At 43.7% G+C, this 20,253-nt stretch overlaps 1 long non-coding RNA gene across 1 annotated transcript in view; it reads left to right on the top strand.

Annotated features, from left to right (window-relative positions):
* The window catches only part of LOC139047515 (uncharacterized), a 28,056-nt gene extending 8,504 nt beyond the window's left edge, over positions 1-19,552 (top strand). The window contains exons 2-3 of the long non-coding RNA XR_011507186.1: positions 9,710-9,818; positions 17,947-19,552. This is a non-coding gene — a long non-coding RNA (uncharacterized lncRNA). The remainder of the gene's footprint in view (positions 1-9,709; positions 9,819-17,946) is intronic.
* The last annotated feature ends 701 nt before the right edge of the window (positions 19,553-20,253 follow it).

The following is a 20,253-nucleotide window of genomic DNA, read 5'->3' as shown; positions in this document are numbered from 1 at the left end:
TGCTCCGCAGTCAGCAGCCGTGGCATGAATTTGGTAGCCACCCTTTTCATGCCCAAATATTCTGTCAAAATTCGCTGCACTGAACTCAAGTCACTCCCGACAGCTCCACAATTTCTTCAATGGTCCATCGTCGATCATTGTTGATGACTACAGGAATATTTTCAACATTTTTGTGTGTTAGGGCCATAGACGTACGACTAGAAAGACGTTTGTCATCAATTGACATGTCACCCTTTTTGAAACGGGAAAGCCACTCACACACTTGTTTCTGCAACCGCATCGTCCTTGTAAGCCGTTCATTACATGTCAAGGGTACTTGTTGCATTTCTTTAGAAAAAGAAAGCATAATTTCTCCGCCGCACGCTGTTCACGAGAATAACCCACTGCTAAAACTACCGATCACAAAACAAAAACTGTTGTCACCGCAAACTCAACCGCCGTATCTAGTCCAGACCTTCTTCGACGACGGTACTGGCCTTACCGACACAGTAATGTCGGTAAAGCGAGTATGAGGTTCGTAGGAAAGGTTCGCTCAGTGCGCTCCTAATGGCCAAACGTGGTACCAAGAAAGTTTTATGCACGTACATATGTAGGCGTTACGCAGAATAACGTTATGTACCACCCCGGCATATTGCAGACTGTTAGTTGCCAAGCATGTGTCCTTGTCTTAATGCGCGAAATAATGGCCAAAGTCAATCCAAATGGGCCGCAAAACTTCAGGTGAAAAGCAGTTCAGAAGCAATTGTCACCAACATTAGCAAAGGTGGCCAAGGGAACAGTGATGGAAGCGCGACTTTGTTATAAGGAAAACAATAGTGAGAAAAAGAAAACTTTTTTTCTCTATACAGCAACACGGTTTGTTTTCTTTCAAGGAAAACGAATTTTCTAATCAGTTTTATATACCTGTGAAGACTAAAGCAAATTATTCTCTTTAGTTTATCAATACCAAGAAATGACTCTTTCAGCTCCCGCTAAAGAGCGTGGGGGAAGTACGCTCATATAAACTGCAAAACAATGCCGCTCTTAAAGTAGGCAGAAAGGTGTGCTCGTAAAATTTAACTGCTACTGGTATTGTTTATATCGTAAATGCTTGTCTGAGTTCCAGTGACATGGTGTATGAGAGGTTTGTTTCATCATTCTTGGAGGTGGTAACGTAATCAGTTACTACAGCCAAAAATTCGTTTACGTTAGCTTGTTCGGTGAGCCTGCAATGACCAACGTTCGCTGCGACTGACGATGTGACAAGCACCAAGCACCCATAGCTCTCTTTGGCCCACAAGGAAACCACGTTCTGTAAGTGTGCTATTTTCACACTCGTACGGCTGACGCTTGGCTGCACCGCTTTGCGTACTAAATGCTGCAAGCGCCCACTGTGTCAAATTGCAGATAATATGAATATACGGCTTCATGACAGTCCAGCAAGACAAATTTGCCGCCTTTGACAACGAAACTCACATGACTTCTGCTCTTGACGGATATGGTGTCAGGTTATTGTTTTGTTCCGCCAGAAGATTTTCCTGGTCACACTGATGGCGCGAAGTCCTATAAAACACAGACCAACTGCATGTCTTCAACGTACGGGCTTCAATGGAAGCTACGCTATCACGTAGATTTTCTTTTATTAGTAGACCATGGAACTGTTCCATGGTCACATCGGATGCGAATATTAGATTATTGCTTTGACGCATTCGTAGTGGCAGAGTTTTCACCAGAGTGGCACAAAGCTTTACTTCTGTAAATTCCTGCCATTGAGGGGCAACGTATTCACACGACCGCTTTCACAAGACAACGACAGTCCACCCTATGATCTCTCAGCAGATGATAAGCCTTCCACTCAGGTAAAAGTCACCACAAATCGGACATCGTATGAAATCGCGGTCACAGCTCTGCTGCAGCACTTAACCAAGGTAGCAAGTGACGTCATGGCTGAAAGTAAAGATTTAAGTAGGCCTGTTCATAAACCAGCCCAATCGAATTATGAGTGCGTTGCGGCATTGCGAGTTTGCTGATGTATGTTACTTTGCATCCCTTGAATATGCTCTTGACTAGCTTGTGCAAGAGGTAACGTCACCTGTCACTCCCTAACACCATCTTTTCGAAGACTCATCAATCCCTTTTACTCGCGCTGTTAGGATAGCTACACAGATGGAGCAGAGTAACGCAGATATACAAGAGTCTTCTCCGAATGAGCTTCAGAATGTAGAACTGTTGCGTCAGAATATGTGCTATTGTGAGACCATCAATCTCGGCCACATTCACTTCCTCGTCAGCGTAACGAAAATGGTTCGCATGCTGATAGCTGCAAGCACAACCCGCTGCCCCATACAATAAAATACGGGCTTCTACTGCGGTCGTATTGGCAAGTTTAAGTCAGCCTGTAACAACAAAAAACGCCCACGCGGAATGGCCATTGATTTAGACATTCTGCTACCGCAGCCAGCCACTGCACATAATTGTCAACGTTCGGACGTGACGCACAGTTGGTAAACACTACAACCGCGCAGTCTATCGTTGTCAGCGAAATCGCAACAATCGGCTCAAGACCACCTGTGCTCTTCACGCTTGGCTAACTCTGCCACATCAGCGCTTAGCTCTCAGCAAACTTTCAGCCATAATCAGCTCCCTGCGAGAAAGCCACCTCACCATACGGCGGAGGGCTGCATCGAAACCATGCTCCATAGAAGGTTCCATGCCCACCACGGGGCTACGCCTCTGTAGCAGCGGATTTCACGCCTGCACTGGGCGACCATAGATGGGTACACGCGTGAGGATGCGAAACCGGCGAAAGAAATTCTAGGCAGTTTTAAGAGGTGGTAGGACACAACTACAGATATTCTAATTTTTTCATGGAATAAATCTGTGCATACGCAATACAGGAGAACTTTTCACTTCATACACGTTTCTGCACACGCAGCCTTACAGCCTGCTCTTGCTTAACAAAATAATTGTGCCTGTAGTATCGACCTGGGCGGGTCTTCTGCTTTCTTGCTAAGACGTTTAAAGTCTCATACGAAGTGTTAGAAATTATGAGTATGAGATACTGTAAATATAATTAGGTTAAAGGAAAAGGACTCTCTCAAGGTATTCCTAAGATATGCAAAGTCTTACAATTTTTTTAGAATTGAAAAACTCTAGTAGAGTGCTAAGAGGTCTACAAGTCTGCTGTTTATAGATCGCACAATACCTGATTTTGTGGACCCCAGTATTTGGTTTGGTAGCGAAAAAACAGGTTTATTTTGAAGACTGGATGCCATATGACCTTCCGTATTTTTTGTTTTTAATTGTTTATCTTCAACAACGAATCGGTACTCTACTCTCACGGCCTATCAAACATATTACTTGCTTTTAGAACTAATTAACCGATTTTTCAGAATACGTTCTAAGATGTTGACCACCTAAGCCATAGTGGTCAAGTTCTTGCAAAGACATTTTACTGTAAAGGCAATCGAATGTTATTGAGAAATCAACACGAATTCCCACACTGTTCGCCTGCTATTCAAAAGAGCCTAAAAGCATTTCTTTCTCCATTGGAAGATCCATTTGTGTAATTTTCCTTTGACGAAGGCAAACTCAGAGGTTGTCATAATATTGCGCTCATTTACAAAATTTATCGCGTGATCATGCAGCATCTTGTCAATCCGCTTTGTAAAGAACAGGACATAAGTTGGTATGTAGTTTGATAATTATTTCGATCCCTGTCCTTAAAAATAACAGAAACTTGCGCCATTTGAGAATTGTTAGGAAAGATTCCGGCAGAAAAACAAGGCTTATGATGTGTTAAACCGGGTTAACATGGGCGACGCTATTGCAGAATGAAATCTAACACCGTGAATACCGTCGCATTTACTACTACACCTACAGGAGTGAATCACGCTTTAAAACTTCTTCAGCAACTGCGGGGCAAGATATATATTTTCGGAAGCGCTTGGTCAAAAGTAAGAAGGAGAATGTCGGTGTATTGATTGTCAAAAACATTACCAAGCCTCCATGTGTACATAACTGGTTAAAAATGGACTATGCTGTTCTAATTCATGTTTTTGTTTATATCTACTGTTTTTTTTCATTCTGTTCACCTTGTTTCGGTTTTCTCTAAATGAAATCAGGTCCGCTATATTTGTATATTTAGAAAAGCGTTGATACATAGTGGTCTTATACCGTATTGCCATCAGGCAATACTTTGTTATTCATGACTTTCGAGTGTTTACGCTTGCCTTATCGCAACAGAAGGGTTCATTTACTGGTACATTTGCTTTGTGTAGCGATACATTCGCTATGAGCAACATCTGCGTCTGACTTCCATATGCACCGCACCGCGTTGCCTGGAGCAGAAGATGCCTAAAATTCTGCAGCGTCACTTTGATTTAATTTCAAAAACTCGACTAAACAGATTCATTATTTTTAAAGCCCCTCGTGATTGATGAACATGTACTATATATGTATATGGTGGCTAAGATAAGCTCCTATAACGCCAGAAATTAAAAGTTCTTTATTTGCATTTGTAACGAACGCGTAAACGGACATTAAGTGTCACTTTCGTTGGCAGCTGTGTGGCCCATTAGATGGTTTTTGCCTCCAGTAAATAGGCAAGTTTAGTAGCTGCGATCCCGGCCACAGCGGCCGCATTTCGATGGGGGCGAAATGTGAAAACGCCGGTTTTGGCACGTAAAACCCAATAACTTTTTTCGATTTTTAAGAAAAACGTTTGAATATGCCTTCGTGGGCGCGTGAGGTCTTAACCACTCAAAAAAAGATGAGGTGAGCGAAATAAACCCGAACAGGCACGGCAACTTTAAACCATTTCATTCCGTAGAAATACATCGGAAAAACAGACAAAGATGACATGTGCACAATACAACGATCAATTTACATATCAGATAAGCCAATGTGGCCACCACTCTGAAGAAGGCTAATCTCAAAATTAAACGCCCTAGTTTCATAGGTCGATTCTCAATCTGCATATAAGTCAATGGTTTCCTAATCATTATTGCTACGCCTCTTCCTCTTGTTGCCCTATCATTTGCACATTACACGAGCTCGCGAAAAAAATATCCGCATCACCAATATCGTGCTACAGCCAAGCTTCTTTTACTGCATGCAGATCGCGCTGATGTATTAGTGTCAGCCTTACAACGTAGGTAATTTTGTTGATGACATTTCGTGAATCTACATTTAAAGGGCCGCGCACCAGTCCGTCTACGTGGGAAAGTTTTGGTTTTACAGTGGAAGGTGTTATCTGCCCTTTAGGGTAGATTTTTTTTATATTGGCTCAATAATAGCAGAGACATAAATCTTAAGTATCGCGAACCAATGGTTTCTGAAGGCCAGCTTCACTGCCAACAATGAGGCTCCCTGCACTTGCTTTTTCTAGCCTCTGCAAGTGAAATTCCTTCCCTGCGTTCTCCCATGCAGGAGCCGACTGGTCACCTGACCCATACGTCATTGGCCCCATGTTTCTTTAAGGTCATTACTATATTCAGCCTACTTCAGCCGTTTTGAGCCTGTGCATGTACATCGCAGTTGCATAATCGTAATTCTAGCTTTGTCATCAGACTCTCATGATGTGTGTGCGTGTGTGTGAAGTGACTTTAAAAAGAATGGAAGAGATGCCATCTTCGCCATCGAATTCGTACATTCAGTGTAACACCATCGACGTAATGTGTACGCAGTATTTCCATCGTTGTTACTCCAGTTTCACTATCCGACCCTTGCTATGCCGGCGTCTTGACGCCATCATCGTTTTACATGCTCTGTAATTGAGTAATCGTCACTCCATTGCCTTTATACATTCGTCATCATCCCACGCTCCTCATGCATACGTTGTCATATTGTCGTTCGTAATCTCACCATGGTCGTCACGTTGTAATTTTACTGTCCTCGTCACTTCAATAATGTCATGCTATTTTCATCAACTATCGTCTTCATAACGCTTTCGTCACTCCAATGACGCCAATCGTTTACATTGTAACATAATGTGTTATTAGGAAAGGCCTTCGTCCTGCAATGGACATAAACATAGGCTGATAATAATTACGGTGCCCTCATTCATTGTCCTACTGTCGTCATGATGCCACCGTCATTGTCACTTTGCCGTTTTACCTTTGTCCTCACTTCAGTAACGCCGTGCCATTATCGTCGGGCTGTCGGTGATTGTGCCATAATTCAATTGTGATTATGCTGCCACTGTCGTGCCGTTGTTATCATCCAGTCGTAGTCATACAGTCGCTATCATGCATCCGTTGCCATAATATCATCGACACGGTGTCGTGACCATGCCATCTTCCTCACTCCAGCTTTGTAATCCAATTTTCGCCATGCCGTCACGCTGATGCAGTTATACAGTCGCCACGCCACTGCCTTCATACACTTGCTTTCATCCCGTTGTTCTTATGCCGTTATCATCCAATCTTCCTTATTGCGTCATAATCACACAGCCGTCGTCATATCGTCATACTTTAACATTTTGCTCTCGTCTTATCATCGTCATGCCACTGTTGTCATGTGATTGTCGGCAGGCTGTAGCTTTACCTTCAGCATTCACTTCAGAAACATCAACCCATTATCATGCTATCTTCGTCATTGAGCCTTTGTCGGCTTATCAACATCATTCCTTCTTCATCATCCTATGGCAACTATGGGCTCGCTATTCATTTGTGATTAAACCGCTGTTTTAATGCCATGGTTGCCATTTCGCCATCGTCACACAGTCGCTCTTACAGATCTCTTCTCGTGCAGTCGTCGTGATTGTGTCGTGGTTGTGTCATCATCGTCATTCCAGGTTTGTCATCCGGTTGTCGTGACACCATCATCGCCATGAGATCTTTGTGATGAACTCATTGTCATTCAATTCTACTCATCTCGTGGTTGTCACATTGTCGTCGTTATCTCATCGTTATCATTTAGGAATCGACATCTCGTCGTCGTCATGCCGATTTCGTCGTTCCATCGACATTATCCCTCTTCGTCATTCCATTCTTGTCACTGCGTCGGCGTCATTAGTCGTCGTCTTGATGTCAGGCTCATTGGCCACCTTGGCAAGCGAGCATCACAGCAAAGTGGGACGATACAGGAGTATTTCGCATATAGCCGAGACAATTGATGCCTAAGAATCAGCAGTACAGAATTTAAGGAAACATGCGTTCGGATGGAAAGTGGGTCACTATATTGCTGGAATACTAATCGCAGTACCAACGACGGGCAGCCTTAGATGAGTTATGCAACATTTTTTAAGCAGCACTTACACGCAGGCGGCGGCATAATAAGTATACGTTTGAAAAATTGGTGGGCCATGATGTCAAAAATTAGTGCAATGTCTTGCTTAATTCTAAACAACGGAAAAAGACCACGCGAAGATGAACAGGCGTAGTTTCACTTATACAAACCTCGATTAATATAGCAACAGAGAAGAAAGGGAACCGAGGGGCCGGTGTTCTAGTAGCGAAACGCAAATTCCCAAGAAAGAAGATCGGAAAACGGCACCACGGCGGCTTAACTGATTAGAGCATCGCACGCGTAATGCGAAAACAAAGTATCATTTCCTAGCTGCGGCAAGTTATATTTTTAATCCACTTTAATTGCTATTTATTTATCATTTCTTTAATTAAATTTGTAAGTACAAGTAATTTCCCCTATGTGGTCCTCGAAGTCGTTGTTTGTTGGATTCTTATGTTACGAATAATAAAATTTGGGCCCCTCGGTTCCCTTTCTTCTCTCGTCCATTACATTAAGAGGGTCCCGAATCTGGCGCCACTCATGGCTTCAGGGAGCATGTGCGGGTTTATTGACCAGTTGCCTTCATAGAAGCAGATCACGTACTTGTGACTCCTGCGGCAGAAATGATGTTCCACATTTGCAGCCAATGTTTTTTGAGTGGTGGCGCTGGCTAACATTGCCAGTGTTAGTTCTAGTAGTAAAACATAAACACCCCAAAAGTGGATAGAATAACAGTGCTGTGGTAGCACAGTTGGCAATAGCAACGCACGCGTATGGCGAAGACATACGTTCGTAAGCAACCTGCTGCCAGTAGATTGCTTCATCCACTTTCTTTTCCATTAATATATCATTTCGTAACCTAAATAGTAAGTACAATTCCTTTCCCCTATATTTTCTTTGGTGTCCTTGCTTGTGGTCTTCTTGTGGTTCGATCATTAGAGGCCGCATTTAACTTGTTGGTTTCAAGAAGCTTAGAGAGTGAGGCTTTATCACATCTCTTGGAGCTTTTATGTAAGGAAAGAGGGTTTAGGAAGACGAGATTCCAATTTATGCTTGCACTACAAATGGACATATTTTGCACATATTTTCATTGCAAGAATTAAATATAATTTGCAATCAGGTACCATATTATGGACTCCTAACCGGCGCAATTAACTTTTTCTTGTTGACGCTGTTTGACAAGCGAAACAATATAATTTATATAATAATGTTTAATCCGTCTCTTTGTCAAGTCGTATTGCGCGTTTGATTGTCTTGAGTACACATGTTGCATAGAGTTTGCAGCAAAATAAGGTTCCGTAGGTGTACCGTAATGACCAAGCAAGTGCCCTGCCATCCGAGTGCCCGCGCAATGCTCCTTTTCCCAACTAAGGGCCATTTTCACAGCTCACACGCATAAATGTTTTTCCACAAACAAAAATTCTCAAAATACTTCTTATAAATTATTTATGCACACACAACGCACATCTTGAAATCTAATGTATGTGAAGCAGCACTTCCAAAAAGCTGCAACGGCATGGTATAAATTTGACCATTTCATTCCTGCGTTCTTTATATAAAGACGATGTTATATAAAGATGACGTTCGATGTGACATAGAAAGGCTGACGCTATCTTCGGTGGCCCTTGAGTGAGCATATTCGTGTGCTCTCGTGTATCGGTGCTACGCAGTGTCACCAATGCGGCGATCATCTCGAAAGAGCTAGCTGGCGTTGCCACGATGGATGCGCATGGGCAATTGTGGCCTAATGGCACGAAGTTCAGGCTCCTGGGTTTGAGAACCGAGGTTCTCAAACGCAGGAGTCTGATGAGTCTGTCTCACTGGGGCATGGAACCTCTATGAACCACAATTTATTCAGTTATTTCGTTTAAACTCTGAACTGTTACGTAGGCAGCAGCACCCAGCGATGGTGAGGAAAGTCCGTGAGTGCTCGCCAAAAGAAGTGCTTCGCATCAAAACAGCAGATATTAAAGAGATTACAGGCAACAATGAGCTGCTGAAGTAGTGTACCTAGAGCATGCTTTTTCTCAAAAGGTATCTATCCTATGTTGTTCGTAAAGTTAAGACCTAAATAAATACAGCTTAGTTACGAGGCGTGCAAGCCTACGCAGTACACAATGATATTGAGAATGTTTCATTTACTGGAATTGCAGGAATAGAGTGGTTCTGCTCAGCCGCTCGAGAGATGACAACGTTCCAACTCTCACCATTCCGAATAATTAAGAAGCTTAGAATGAATGGGTGTTTTCACTCTTCGGAATGGAGTGGGAATGCAATGGACGGCCCTGGTCCATAATAACGATATAAAAGGTGTGCATAAGTGTTTCTGGAAATTTTAACGCATTGTGGGGACCAAGACTGATACTAGGGGCACACAAATTACAGCTGTTTGAGGCGACATACGCTTCGCATGTTTTGGTTCTTTTTTTCGCTAGTAGCTTATTCATAATGCATTACCAAGATACACCTAACGCTTTTATGACTTACTGTTTCTTTGTAGGTGCCACCACATACACCATGGGGATTACGAGGACAGCATAGGCACTGACTGCGCCACCGCGCCACGACCAATGCCTACACCGGTGGTACCACACGTTCCTGCCAACCAGGTTAGCTGCACTGCAGTGGATTGTTATTCCCGTTCAGGACCTACTGCTTTAGTTAAGCCTTTTTTCAGTACCGACAAGAACGTGGAAGGCACATGTGTTCTTGGTTATGTACCACTGCCAAAACCATGTAATAATCTCTTCATAGTGGTACTCTGAAAATGTTTGTCTAAACAAAGAGGCGGAGAGTTAGCTAACTTCACGGATTACTAGATTGTAGCTAAGTGCTACAAAGGAAGTGCATACGTGCTCTTCGAACGAAAGGTTTCGCTGCGGCTTGTCCTGCTCTCTGCACAGCGGTATGTTGCCTGATTGCAGCCGCGCGCCTAGCTCTACGATTCCCCCCCTAACTCGTCGAAGAACACCAAACAAGGCTGATTCTTGGGCTGGTTGGTATGGTTTACTCATAACGGGAAAGCTTTCAGGACATTTTAACAGTTTTTTACTGATGCAACGAACATCGAAGTAACATCAAGACCATCGATGGTTACCAAAGAATACCACAGCGGTACGCTGATGACATACTACGCCGAAGCTCAAGCGATAGGCTCGCAGAATGTGCGTGGGACCCTCAGAGCATTCCTACGCGAGGAATTCCAGAGGTTGTTCTCAACGTAACTGTCTGAGGTGTCCTCGATCACTTACGTAGTCCAGGAGCAACTTCAGCGCTCAATGGAGCATTCAGAAGTGCAGCCCACACCTCCACCACCCAAGCCAGGAGAGATTACTTACTCCACTTTGGCCTCAGTGGTGGGCGTGATGCGGCCCTTTGTGGCCCCACTAGGGCCAGATAACCCCGATGTCCCGTTTCGAGGCCCCATCGTCGCCACTGCCATCTCTCACGCCTCTCGATCCGAGCAAGATCCCAAGAAAGACATAGGCCAGGCGTACCGGCGATTCGAATACTGCAAAACCAGCTCATGGGGCTTCCTCGTCGAAGTACTATGTCCAGAATAGATGAACTACCAAGCAATATTACCGGATGTCTCGAGGCAACGCAGCAGAGCTACCAATGACTTTCCCGTTCACGGCCGCAAGGCGGATAGCTCTCACCAAAGCGCCGACTGCACACTGGCTCTATCCGTGGACGATCCGTCAGTCATTAACGGGAAAACTAGAAAATGCAAACGCTGGAAGTCCGGTTGCTTTAGGTCGAAATGCCAAAAACCTTCCTTCAACAACGTTGCTCTGGCATCACCAGCCGGACGAGTACTCGAAGCAATGAAAATACCATGAAAGTAGCCCTGATGGCGAGACATAACCTCAGGTAACGTTCATTCAACAGTGACCCAACGCCGCGACCTACCTGAAAGGGAAGAAAAAGCACCGCTGACCTCCGGGAAAAAGCAGAGCTACCAATGACTTTCCCGTTCACGGCCGCAAGGCGGATAGCTCTCACCAAAGCGCCGACTGCACACTGGCTCTATCCGTGGACGATCCGTCAGTCATTAACGGGAAAACTAGAAAATGCAAACGCTGGAAGTCCGGTTGCTTTAGGTCGAAATGCCAAAAACCTTCCTTCAACAACGTTGCTCTGGCATCACCAGCCGGACGAGTACTCGAAGCAATGAAAATACCATGAAAGTAGCCCTGATGGCGAGACATAACCTCAGGTAACGTTCATTCAACAGTGACCCAACGCCGCGACCTACCTGAAAGGGAAGAAAAAGCACCGCTGACCTCCGCGTGCTTCTCGATCGTCACTACGTCACCAATCACCATTCTTTCAGAAACAGGAGTCGACCATTTCGTCCTCAGTTGAACCTCCGCCACCGCGTTCAAAAAAGTTAGGACTCCATAGTATGGCTCAAATCAACGCCGCTTTGGGACATCTGATAACGCCGACCGGACCCTCCATGACAATAGTTGCCATTCTTGACCGCACCTCCCCTGCAACCTTTATCATCCTGCCACAGTGCGCAAGGGATGCAATCCTCTGCATTGTCTTGCTGAGTGAACATGAAGCACTCACCGACCTACAGTCAAAGTTGATAACGCTGTCCTCAGAGCAAGGAATGCCCCAGGATGGCACTTTCATTCATCGCGCTATTAGTGCGCTCCAAGATGAAATCCGTATGCCTCTTCACACCAGTATTATACTTTCCGTCAGAGAAGGAGCAACCGGAATCAAAGATGAAAGTGAAGAGTTACCAACACTTCCCGCTTGACCCAGAAATTGGTGTCGCAAGTGGAATCGTTCCGTTGCGCTCAGCAAAAGTGCAAGCAATGATGATGAACTTTAGCCAGGAATATGAAAAATTAAAGAAGGTTGCAAAGATCTCCGTACATGCAAAAAGTTATAGACATCAGCGATGTGCTTTTCCACTCACAGACCGCGGAGTCTACAACGTCGGTTTGCGTTCCTGAACCAGTTTTGGACATTATTCCGAGTCTTACCAGATATGGAAAAAAAAAACAACTCAACGGTCTGCTGCAGCAATAGAAAGACGACTTTCTGTCGTCACAGAAGCGACAGTGGCGTATTTGATTTTGCAAAGCGAAAAATAGACGGCAGAGTAGCTCCCGCAATCGACAACACCACTAAGTTCGATTCAACCCTCTAGCACACTGGGTCGTTTTACAACATTTAGCAGGGACAACCTGTGTGTGTATATATATATATATATATATATATATATATATATATATATATATATATATTTATATATATATTACAACAACCCGAGCTCTGCTTCGACTCACCGTCAGTAGCACTACACACCCGGAAGAGGCAGGACGCGTGTCGACTTAGCTCCGGAGCAGCACTTTCCAATGTGGTGAAATCGGTTTCAAGCATGGATCTGGGACCTCAAACATATTAATTCTTAGCCATGATGTCTTGCACAAGGTTAAATTATACTGAATAAATAAGAGGCGACGGAAAGAGCGCCAAACTCGGGAACTCTGAAAGCGATTGCATCATTAGCGTGACCTACTATTGCTCCTTTGCTGTTGAACGTTACAATGCTTTTCAAGCTTACAATTAAACAATTTGCGACAATGAAAAACACTGGAGTACAAGAATTGTATCAAGAAATTGTCAACGCTCAGCAGGTAAGCATGAAACTTGGCAAAAACGTTTGTGTTTCCTCTATAAAATGGACGCGAGATCGTAATGCAAACAATTCACTGCGTTGGCAGCAATCTATTGTAAATAAAAAACAATTCCGAGGAGCATGCGAATTTTCTGGGACCTAAGAGCAATCTCACTGTATTGACGCCAAGGTCCGTCAGGCCTTGCAAACTCCACAAACTTTCAAGGCACGTTTCATGAAAACAAACGCAAGAAAAGTATGCCAAGCTTACCAACATACCTTCAGATATTTTTTTCCTCTTTCTGTTTCTTACACTTCATATAACTTCACTTATATCTTGTGTTGACGCTCTCTTTTATGTTTTGTTAGAAATGAAATGTTTCAAATTAACTCCTTCGTTATAGTAAATTTTACTCCCTTTCTGACTAAGTTTTCAAGAGTGAAGTGCTCTGATGTGACTTAAGAGAAATCTCAAGAATCAACTCTGGCAGTAGTTACAGCCATGTTGCGAGTGGCATTGGCCGGCCTTTTTTCGTAGTCTTGCGCATATGAGAAGTACCAGCTTAGACTAACCTGGATGACAAACACACATTTTAATTCAGTATAACAATGAAACGAACGAAGCGCATTTCTAGTAGGAACACATGTTACGGCGATAAGCTTTCTTAGGATACTTTGCGAAAAAGTGTACAGCTAATGTAGTCAGCATATAAATGTTCTGAAGGAGCGCGAAGAACTGGAGACAGAACATCAAGACAGCACAAGTGATTGTGGCCTGCAGGTGTTACATCTCCGCTTGTGCATGATCTTGTTCAATATTTATGCTAATTTACTTCATGCACGTTTCCGTATGTATCCATATCTATTGATATATACCCGTTTTCCTGTCATGTCAGTTTTGGTAAATGGCTAAGTGCCATTGGGAATGTGCCGCCAATAAATTAACCTCTTCGACGCCTATATAAGCCAGCGTTTAGATAACCAATAAGATCCTTTGAGTTTTTCTCCGGTGCTGGGCAAAATCCAGCCTGCTTCACTAAGGACGATGTTTTTTTTTTCAGAATCGCGTTTCAAACAGGACAAAGACGAGTACAGCTTTAGCCTACTTGATTTATTGAGGTTTTGTAACATCCATTGCTCTCTAGGTTTATTCACATCTGATCTCGATCTTGATTCGCGTGTTTAAAACCTCTGTCACTTGAAAGTGACATTACCTACACTTGCAGTGACTCTGGTTCTGTCAATGTCTTTTCAGCTTTTCTTGCACCAATACTCTAATGGTGTCTTACTTAGCTCCACTGCCGCAAACTAATCCTTGCATCCGCGTTCAATCCTAGCGCTTTTTGAAGGTGCACAATCCATGCGGGACTTGCTTGGTCAGGAGCTGGGCATTATTTAAAGTTGTATATTCGGACCTGTGTCACACGTCGACTTGGCAGTAGCGGCGCTTAATATCTCAACGTGTCTATATTGAAGCGCAAGGGAGGAGACCTCTTACAGTACACATGTCATATGTGTCCGATTCGGCAGTGGTAATAGGCTGTTTCTCGAAATTGCATCAGTGCTAACCATGTTAACGTCGGCATATATCCTGAGATCAATTTGGTGAAGCAGTGTACTTCAAAAAGAAACGCGCCAGAGATGGAAACGGCCAAGTAAGCTTTGGGGAACATCCGGTAGCAGTAAATTTGGCACTTGGGAGCAAGTTTCCAGCATGAATTGTCCGTTTTGGAGCGGTAAATACGCCTTTTTGAGCAACATGGTAAGGGTCCATATGAGTGGCATATATGCATAAAATGAAAAGGCGTTCTTTTATTTGACTTTGCAGAACACTATTATGTTAGGGCAGATCAGTTCTGCGGAAGCCCTCAAGGCAAGCAAAATTCATGACGAAAAATTGTCATCCAGCCTGACCGTAGAATGAAGCTACAAAGGAATCCCATACAGGTCTCTCAGAAACCACGATCAAATTACTTACTAGATGGGCCAAGTAAATCTGGCTAAGAAAAATAATAATTTAGGGCTTTTCATGAACAATGCCCACTCTATGTTGACAAGCTTGCGTTAATGTTAGTCGAGTTTTTTATTCATTGTGAACAAGCAAGCAATATTTAGTTTAACGAACTAACATTTATAACCTAGCTTATTTAATAAGGCTTCAATGCAAAGGTTGTGTAATAAGTCAACAAATTATCGTTAACAGCATATATTTCAATCTAGGTCTTGTGTGGTCCATTTTCCAGACAAAAATAACACAAGAAAAAAAAAGAAAAGACAGCCTGCACTTCTTTTTTATTCCATGTGACAACGAGTATCGGCACAAGTATTGCTCAGTGGCTATGGTGTTAGGCTGCTGAGCACGAGGACGCGGGATCGAATCCCGGCCACGACGGCCGCATTTCGATGGGGGCGAAGTGCGAAAACACCCGTGTATTTAGATTTAGGTGCACGTTAAAGAACCCCAGGTGGTCGAAATTTCCGGAGTCCCCCACTACGGCGTGCCTCATAATCAGAAAGTGGTTTTGGCACGTAAAACCCCATAATTTAATTAATTTAATCGGCACAAGTAATATAAGTGGTCTCAGGCGAAGACGTCGTAATTAGTCCATTGTGTATATTACGAGTGTGCAAATCTGGGCGATGGTATTGTAACAGTTCAGAAAGCAAAGCGCAGAAAGATCGTGCTACTTCGCGTTTCATAGGGACCAAATACACGCGCCAGAAACTGCTCACACTGCGAGAAAGAAATGCGGAAACTCGTTCACAATGCCCCTATTTGATGATGTTCGCGTAAAGATTGATGCAATCTTTGGTGCGCAGCAGCGTTGTCGCAACCGCGGTGTTTTTTTTTTTTTTTCACGGGCTTTCGTTCTCATTAAGAAAGCTCTTCACGAATCCTAGGTTGTTTGAAATGCTGTTATCGACCATTTCCAAAGGTCATCCACAACATTTTCATGGAGATTTCATCAATTGCGTTAGTTAATAAATTTAGGTAATTAAACGTATTCGTGCAAAATAAATTAGAAATATGCACAGTGGCTCCCATGAACATCACCCATCAAGGCACAATGAACGCCGTTCGCGTTATGCCATAGGTAATTTTTAATTCTTTACAGCCACCAGTTATTTTTTTTTTCAATTCTTGGTGACCACAGTATAAATTTAAAGTGACATACTGGTTATTGAACTTTGCCAGTACTTCACAGCGCTTGCGGAGAAAAAGCTCGAAAACATTTTTTTAAACAATAATGGGACAATGATGTTCACTGGCTTTCCGCTCTGCGTTGTGGACCAATATTTTCAAGAAGCTCGATAAAACCAGTGTAAAACGGCAACCGATATTCCAGGCGACGAACAATGGCTTATGAAAATGAAAATTTAATACTCAATCTGCTCAAACCGTGCCGTGAGCATCGGTGCCGCAAACGCAATTTCGGAGTTTTGCGGTTTCTCCGACGGCTTAATCACGACCGTAACTTGGCCACTAAGGTTGACTAAATATTAAAATTTACATCCTTGGATCGCTTTCTGCGACGGCAAAAGCCTGATTTTGTGCAGCATGGTCGGGCAGAACTTTGTGTAGCCTGAGCGCCCATTTTAATGACGATTGCGGTAGCCATTCGATATTTGTGACCGAGAAGTTTCGTGAAAGGAAGCAGGTCGTTTGTCGGTGTGCCGCGCGCACTATCACCCTGGTAACCGGACGTGTTGCATATACGAAATAGATTTATAACCTCACACGCATGGCGTTCGCCCATTAATCGATGCACGTACACCGATAGGGCGCCAAACCGAGTGCTCAAGTGTATAACGCAATCGATGAGATACACGCTGAGCCGACTGTATGACCTTATTCATTAACTGCGGCTTTCCTTCCCTACTGTGCCATGGTATGAGCGCCAGATCAAATCATCTATAGCAGGTCTGCGTATACGCCAATCGGTAACACTTTTATAAAATATTCGTAATGCCTTAAATAGAACATTTTCATTTTCTTCAGTTACTAGTACGCCACCAAACACACCACACTCCAATGACGCCGACCCTGGAACGCATTTCTTAGGCTTGGACGGCAGTGCTAAGCTCTAGCCAACGCATGCCTATGACTGTGTGGTTGCCACTCAATGCACACATCCTGCTAAATTTGGTAACCTAATTGAAATTGGTGCTTTGGCGCAGGCTGGGGCAGCTTGATAACGCAATTGAAGGTTGAAGCTTAAAGGTTGAAGTTTATTTTCCTTCAACGATGAAACAGAAAACTGCGACAAAACGCGGTAAGCCTGACGAGGTCACAGTTCCTCAAAACAGTCGATACAGCAGTGAGCAACACGGAAATAAATATTAAGAGAGTATGATAGTGAACAAAATACAATGCACCAAACGACAGTATCACCATGAGAAATATTACTTTCGATACAAAGACAGTGTTCCATAAATCAAACGCAGTGTATCAACATGGCATGAGGTCGCTAAAAGAAAAAAAACACACGCAAAGAACTTGACACAAAAACAAGAGATGCTTCGCTAAGTAAAAAGCAGATTATATTGAGTCAGTGCTGACGTTTTTGATGTCTTTTTAAAATTTGTTCTTAGGGAGATCAAACAGGACACTTAAAGATGGGTTATTGAGAACTGCCGCAACACTTCCATTCCTGAACACGTTCACACAATGATGAACGATGAGGACCAGCACACGCACTAAACGGCAACTCAGCTCAGCGGATTACGAGTGTCAAGGTGGAAAAAATGTGTATTTGTGTGATGTAGGCGAAGTCGCGTATTTTCTAGAGGTAGAGAGAGGACGGTAAAGCTAAGAGTGTGCATGTGTAGGTGTGTGTAACTACACATACACATGCACGGTGGTCTACACGGTAGTCTGATGGTGGTCTGCTCTGGACAATCGTCCATTGCACTTCGCTCGTCGAAGAGGCAGAACGGGGGTCAAGTGAGATCCTGAACTGCAATTTGCAATGTGGTGAACGGAGTTTAAATCATGGATGCGAAACCATGGATCCGAAAGCATGAATCCGAAATTGCTGTGCCACCATTCCCATTCACCTCTATGCCGACACTAAATTCTTATTCTGCTCTCGCAGGCACCTTGTGGAAGGCATGCCGGCCGTGACTATCGCCTCGGTGGCCGGGGAAGGTCGAGGCGCCATCTGCAGCTTCTTCGTCGTGGGCGCTGCGAGTGTGTCCGGTGGAATAGTGCTCATTTTTTACGTGGACACCATCAAGGGCATTTGCCTGACTGTATTCGGCATTGTAGCCTTGCTAACGCCCTGTTTCGCGGTGTGTTTTGCTTTCTCCAAGTCTGCAGACATCGCAGCGTTCACCGATCGCACTTGCCCCAGAAACATCCCAAACGGGCGCCTCCCTCACATGGCACTAGAACCCACCGAACCTCGGGGCAGGAGTGTTTCTGTCGCCTGCATCTACCGCGATGGATTGCCCATGGGGCAGGCGACGTCGAGTTTCATCAAAGCGTAGCGCTGGTCAGCCTAGGGTTCTAATAGGTACAAGAAGTCTAGCACCGTGAGCGCTCCTATACGTATGCAGACGGGAACAGACAAAGGTGAAGGAACGTCGACAACAACACATTTTATTATTGTGAAGGATAAACACTTGAATACGCTAGAAAGGATCATCGAACGCAATAAATAAACATGATAAAAAGAGGAAGGGTAGCTGATACATGCACAATGGTGCAATCCCGAACTAAATGCGCCTGGGCATAGGTTAGCGGGGAAATATTTCATCTCCTCATCAAATAGCAAAACAGATGGTGCACTCACACATCCCCCGTTCAACAGTGATATTCTGTTGAGTTGGATTATTTGCCATGCAATTCGGTTGAAGCTTTATGGTAGCGCTTGCCACCTGTCTAATTCACGCCGGGAAAGGCAACGTGAACCGAGATGGCAACTCACTACTTTTTTCACGTTGTATGGTTGAACGCCCCACATGTCGTTTTCTATGTGACCTCACCTTTGTATGTCTCCTTAGCGCTGTATTCGCCTGATTATGATTAGTAACCTAGTGGACGTTATCACATTAATAGTTCCTAATACGGTTTAGTAACATAAAGCACTACGGTTAGGGACATTTTGTAGAGCATCAGAAGTGTACCGCTCCACTTTTCGTGATATTGGAGCAGCACTTGTACAAGAGTTCAAGCATTTTACACTCTACTTGACTTTTGACTATTTATCTTTACTGCATGGACAGGAGAAACTTCACTTCACTGCACGTTAGATTTCTGCTTTTATATAGCGTATAACAGAAATATATGCTCTTTTAGCAAGTTTGTAGCGACGTTTCTTGAACTTAGATGTCTTTTTTATCCACATTGGAACAAGAACTTTCACAAATATCCAACCAAATGAAAAATTACGACTGCCCCGTCTCTGTAATGCTAAACGAAAGCATGTATGTTCCTGTATAAAACGACACTATCAACCTGATTATATAGGATCACACTGCACGGTAGAATGCCAGCAAACGGGAATCAAGTCTACAAAAACAACCACAAATGAGCTAGAAAGCACCTGATGGCACATCCAGAGGCGTATTTTACAGCGTGCTAGACAATTGTTAACAGCTCATAAAAATACACAGGATGTGGTTCTAGATATACTCTTATAGGCCTAGTGTTGTTGAAGGGTTTTTTTTTTAGCTGTGAAACTCAATACCCAGAAAAATGTGGCTGTCTTCACGATAATGATTTCAGCGACTAGAAAAGTGAGCGTCCTCATGATTTTTCCTGTACAACAGACATCGCCTAAATGTAATAGCTGGATCTGTGATTTGGTCTGTGATATTTGCTATCCTTGATGCGTGTACATAAAAATGGACATGAAGTTTTGTATTTTTCTCCAACACAATATTTCTAGGGGCCTTTTATTGTGTTTCACTCCGAGGACCCGGAATTATCTAAAACAGATACGCAAGCTTAACTGATAGCGAGAGCTTAGGCTTAAAGCTCCCACCCTCTCTGTATCCATGTACGTGTCCGTCTGACAATATACTTGCGAAGAGACAGGACAAAAACGACGCATTGCCGCGCAGTGCAAGAAATGCAGCTCACTGCGGTAAACAATCAACTCGATTGATGTACTGCTCACGAAGTATGAAAATACAAATGTACAAGGTGTGCGCTAGAAAATTTTACACGCTTACAGCCTCTTGGCTGTTCTATTGTTCCATGGCTGCCGCCCTTACCATGATGTGTTTACATTTTATTGCACACGACTGCGAACTCCAACTACGTGCGAGGGGAAAACGCGAAGTTGAAAACTGCGCAGTTATTGTGATCTGAAAGGAATAATTTTGTCATCCACCTCACTTGTGGCGTGAAGCTACAAAGAAAACCCGTACGGGTCTTTTAGAAAGTTTCTCACTGT

Source organism: Dermacentor albipictus, chromosome 7, assembly GCF_038994185.2.
Source record: "Dermacentor albipictus isolate Rhodes 1998 colony chromosome 7, USDA_Dalb.pri_finalv2, whole genome shotgun sequence".
NCBI lineage: Eukaryota > Metazoa > Arthropoda > Arachnida > Ixodida > Ixodidae > Dermacentor > Dermacentor albipictus.
This window is presented reverse-complemented; position numbering and strand designations above follow the sequence as displayed.